The sequence below is a fragment of the Sipha flava genome, unplaced genomic scaffold (genome assembly GCF_003268045.1).
Source record: "Sipha flava isolate LNK unplaced genomic scaffold, YSA_version1 110_pilon_pilon, whole genome shotgun sequence".
NCBI classification, from domain to species: domain Eukaryota; kingdom Metazoa; phylum Arthropoda; class Insecta; order Hemiptera; family Aphididae; genus Sipha; species Sipha flava.
Genome location: NW_020271727.1, coordinates 1,158,180 through 1,164,088, shown reverse-complemented (window position 1 = coordinate 1,164,088; position 5,909 = coordinate 1,158,180). Strand labels below are relative to the sequence as shown.

The window sequence follows — 5,909 nt, the reverse complement described above, 5'->3', positions numbered from 1 at the left end:
TTATGAGCCATACAAATTGTTTTTTTTATCGTTAATACAGAAATTTGTTCTTTTAGTACTCGTACCATTTTTTAAATTAACTAAAAATATCTTATGATATTATATAAATTATCAAATTAACAGTGTTAAAATAAGAATATTTACTTTAATTTATATAATTTCAATAGCTATCAAACCGTATCGTCATGATCTCAAAATCCGAAAAAATGTGAAATTCGAAATAATCAAAAATTTTACCAAAATAATATTGTTGATATTTTAAAATATAATGCTTCATTTTCATTTGTTCGGAAATTTTCTTTAGGTGTATATACGGTTTGAAATATGCAAAGAAAATTACGATTAGATGAATTTGATAGCAAAGTACCTCAACCACAATGGTTGAACCAGTTAAGAGTTACCATAGCGATAGGTAAAAGGTACGAGCAGAAAGGCGACATGGAAAAAGCCTTAAAATGTTATGAAACTGTTTTGTACTACACCCCTAATGATACCATAACGCGTGTCAAACTAAGCAAATGCCATCAGAAAATGTTACAGCTCGAACAAGCTGTATCACAACAAAACCAAGCTATGCTGCATGATCCTCTTGTATTTCAAACTATTGAGAACGAAGCTAGCCTATATTTTGAATTAGGAAACTTTGAAAAGAGCTTAATTGCATATAATACATTGTCTAAGCAATTTAAAACGTCAAATGATTGTCAAAGAGGATTTATGAAAGTAAACAAACCAACATATTCGTACTAATAGTAATTATTATATTATCGTGAACAGCAATATGTTAAATAAGTTAAAGATAAAGATATAATTAAGTTAAGGACCATCGATATTATAAAGTAATATTTTAAACAACGGCTAAATAAATTATATTTATTTTTAAATCAAAAACCATAAAAATATCAATTATTTTAATACCAAATTAAAACTGTGTTATTTAGCAAAATTTTATAAATAAATATTTACAAAAATAATTTTTCATTATGTTATAGAAATATGTATTTAATATAATTCAATTCAATTAAACCCGTATGTTATCATATTTGTTATCATAAGTATAATACATTTTTTTATTATTACTGTTAATTAAAGAGCACTGTTCAACCAAATTATTTTAGGCGAATGAAGTAATAAAAAACAGCTTGCCTATTAAGGGACGTATGAGACGTTTAAGAACCATAATATTAGACATTATAGAAAATCACCAATCATTTAACGATGAAACCATTCCTCTTCGAATTAAAAACAGAGAAACTAAGTCCGTTACATTTCATCAAGCTCAAAATGAACGGTCCGAAGAAGCATACTATTTACGAAATATAATAGAAAACGTTAATTATTATAGAAAACATCAATTATACGACTTATCCAAATTTCATAAAAATGACAAACTAATTCATGAAAATATTAAAAAAGTCGTTCAAACGTTTGAAAAAGCCAAAGTAAAATAAAAAAAATAAATAAATAAAACATTTCAAAACATGTACATTTTTTTTTATTTTAAAGCCAAAGGTCAAAATGTAAAATATTATAAATAAAATATAATAATATCATAATAATAAAATATAAAATATATTATAACTATTTTACTTATTAATTTATTATTCTCGATAGAGAGCTTTGAGCTGCCAAGATCCATTTTCTAATGTAATTAGTCGACGACCAAGATATAAATTTAACGATCAGAAAAAGCTTAAAAAAGATATGATAAAACTTCAAATCGCAAAGTACGTTAATACGATGGTTACGCAGTGCTTGGACGGTCGCATAATAGACGCTAAGCAGCAGGCCGAATTAGCCATGAATTACATGGAGACGCATCGGTACATGCCGTTGGAGATAGTAAATAACTTATTCGAAGTATTAGGTTTAGCTATATGCTCGGTGAATCAGGATGTTTCGAAGTGGACAGAGGATTTAAACGACAAAAGGTTGTTATTCATACTAGGTTCTAATATCGAGAAGAACGACGCATACAATAATTTATTTTACGAATCATACTTTGGGCCACATACACATAACATTGGGTAATATATTTAAAAAAAAAAAACTTATTTCTGACGACTTAAACTGGTAAAATATGGTTTTATAGGAATACTTTGAAAAAAACTCTCCGAACAGTTACGAGAAAAAGATTTGTCCATGTACACCGTCTACCTTCAATATGAGCGCATTAAATGCTACTTGGAACTAAAAGAATTTAAAAAAACTAGACTGCTATCGACTCAAATGTTCACCGATGCTCGTGATTTAGGTAGCATCGCATGGCAATTGAATGCTCTAATGATGTCGGCTTTATCTGAGTCCAGATCGCACAACACGCTGAAATGTATAGAAATCCTGGAGTCCATTATCCCTCTCAGTAAAACTCTGGGAAACGAAAACGTCACACGATTTCTGAGAAAAGTACGATTTGTAACAATTAATTTTTTAATTTAATTTATAACCAAGATATTTTGAAATACGTTTTTGATCGCAACAAACATTCGATTACATAACGAAATAATAGTGTTTTAATATATTTTATACGATCAATTTCAATTTGATTTTCTCACTTTTAAGATTTTGAATTTCTTTGCCGAGGACAAAGTGCGAGTGCATAAGGTGAGCCTTAAAGAAAAGCGAAAAGCAGACTTATTTGACATAATGCCAGATTATAAGGCCATCTTACACTTACGTGATGTATTAAATCGTGTCGACAAATTACCCAAGGACAGTCAAATGTCTTTATTGCTTGGAGAACATCCCGAAATCAACTGCACAGATTTTCGACCTCAGGCTTGGCGCTAGCCTTATTCAACATCCGATCATAAGATTACTGAAATATAATTACTCGATTAATACATTTATTTATCATATTCCCTTGTCTATTGAACGATTGTTTTTCATTCATCGATTTCACTCACCGGTGATCGATTCAAATTAATAATGCATTTCCAGAGTTTTTGAGCATAGTTTATGTTTATTTAACATGAAAAACAAATTTTAAAAAAAAAACCTGATACTTGATGTAGACCACTTAAACAAATGAGTGTTTGGTGCGATAAAGTTTTTTGCAAAAGCTAATTTGAAAACAACGTGTTGATACGTTTTAAAAGTAACCTACATTTTTATAATAACATCTTTATATATGATATCTAGTTACACAATAAAGTTATATGTATATTTATATACCAACTTATTTACTCAGCTTCACCCGGATTAGTTTTTAATTATTTTTAATATTTTTTTTGACTATTTAAATATACAAAAATGTATATTAATATAACTAAGTATTAATCGGTGTGTAAAATTGTCGGTAAACCTGTCCTTTGATTTCATAAATAGATTCAATTATTTACCTACGCGAGAACTACCTACGCAAGAACATGGATACCGATTGGAAAAAACATGGATTTCCAAAGTCCAAGTCACAAATTCATATTATTTGACCTTTAAAATTATTTATGTTCATCACGAAAAATTAAATTATATCAAAAATATCATATACATTATTACATTTAAATATAAATTAACGATTTCTAGCTTAGTTTTAAATAAAAGATGCACATATTTAAATGTCCGGGTAGCCAACGTAAGGACTATAATTTTAGATATTATATAATAGTTATTTTCTATTTTCGAGCAATTCTTCGCAAATTTTTATCAGTTGTATAGCTATAATGCTATACTTACTGTATTGTATCCTATATTTCTTTACTGTATTCTCAGAATTATACAATTGTTATTAATTATTTGTGGTTCCTAATAAGTAGGGTAGAGGACTTGTAGCATTTGCATTTTTTTTTTTTTTGCACAGTCACAAAAATAGCAGAGTGCGAAACAAATACGTTTATGTTTCCATAAAGCTAGTTTTTAAATTTTATTGTGCATATAAATACCTATTTTGCGTTTTTTTGGTTTTTAGGGCATATTTCTTCCATTTTATACTTTTAAACGCATATATTAAATAATTTATCATTTTATTAATATTTTTTCGTTAGCGTTTTTATTTATTTAATTAAAAAAAGCAAAATAACGTTGAATTTGAAATTATTTTAAATTTGATCATAATATTAATATGTTTGTTGACTTTACTTAGATGAACGTTTTTCCTAAAAACACGTCTCAAGAGTTGTCGATTAGATTGATTGTCAGGTTATTAATTTTATTTATAGACAGATGAGATAATATTGTCGCTGACATCGGATATATTCATATTTCAGTAATCGCTGTGTTTCTCAATCGGTTTCTCAACGGTATCCAAACGCGTTATATTTACCATTTATTATAAAAAATGCCTAAAGTATGTATCCCAGATAAGAAAACCTATAAAATAAACCAAAATAATTAATTGTAACTTGTAAGTTGTTTAATAAAGTTGTAAATAAATATTCATTTTAAAATGCATATTTTGTATATTTAAGTGCATATTTGGAGAATTTTTTGAGCTACAAGTCCTCTGCCTTACTAATAAGTTACTATTAAACGCCAAGTTATTAGTCTGAAGAAAATTCTCGTCAACTTCATCAACGACCTTTACATAGTGATCAAGTAACTGTATGGTGTACAATTTCACATTATGGCATCCTTGGCCCGTATTTTCATGGAGATGACAATGGACGGGTAACAACTGTTAATTAAAATCGTTATTTATTTTTTAGTCGGTGAACTAACAAAGTTTCCTCAAAACTCTAATTTTTAGTTCCAACAAGACGGCGCGACATCTCATACGGCCCAAGTGTCAATAAATGCTATTCAACAAATGTTTGGAAATCGTATTATTTCCAAATATTGTGATATTCTTTGGTCACCTGATTTATCAGTATGTGACTTCTTTTCGTGGGGGTATTTGAAAAGTAAAGTTTATGCATAGAAACCACGACAATTGATGAATTGAAAACCAAAATTATAGAAAAAAATGTTCAGTATACGTTTGGAAGTAATACACCGTGCAGTGGAAAATATATATAAGAAATGGGCTAGAAGGGTGCTTGAGAAGAGATGGCAATCATTTTAACAATAAATAAATGGCAAGTTATGTATTTTGATATGGTAAATAATCGTATTTCAATTCTACAATTTATCTATGAAAATCAGCCGATTCAGTGCCCCCCCTCCGTGTAGATATCAAAACAGTTGACAATTTCGATTCGTTAATAAGATTCAAAACGTAGAACGATTGCGGCGGCAGGAAACGAAACTTACGATCTATTGATATCGGTTAATTATTACCGTTGATCGATAACAGTCCCTAAAAGATAAATTTGCCGCGGTACGATTCGTCGACAAACGATGTTGACGAACGGGGGGGAGGGGGCACGTATGTAATACGCGACGGTGACGTTGCACCGGATCACACCGCCCGGAAAGGGTGAGAATATACGGCGAGGGGGAGGGAAACGGCAAATCGAACGACCGTAGCGACGCGCGTGCGAGAGACACCTCCGTACACGATTCCGTATGCCGGAGCACGATCCCGAAGCGGCGGCGGCGGCGGCGGCGGCTGCGAGAGCGGCTCCCATCGCGTACAGGGCGCGCGCGGACGAGTGACGCGTTGATGCGTAATGTGCGCTTCACGGTTATCGGATGGCTCTCACGTACGAAGCGTTACGTGGTGGTGGCGTTTTAAATACGCGTGAAACGCGTTGTCGCACACATCCGCCCGGCGGGAACCACCGCGACCAACGATGTGCGCGAGCGCGCGCGCACGCACGTAGACGAGAACCGCCGTCGGTGGGGCATGGGCGCGCGCGTGCGTGCGCGCGGTACGCCCGCACGCGCACCGCCGATACGTCCGTCACGATAATTAAATTAAAAATCGTAAATCTCGGGCGGGACACGATCTCGGTGCGTAGCCGACACGTACGGACACGTCTGCGCGCGGCGACGGTCGTTATTCCCGACGACGGCCGCGCACCGCGGCCGCC

The 5,909-nt window shown here is 32.7% G+C and overlaps 1 pseudogene; it reads left to right on the top strand.

The window, feature by feature from the left end:
* The first annotated feature begins 324 nt into the window (after positions 1-324).
* Positions 325-2,790, top strand: LOC112688483 (annotated as a pseudogene).
* The last annotated feature ends 3,119 nt before the right edge of the window (positions 2,791-5,909 follow it).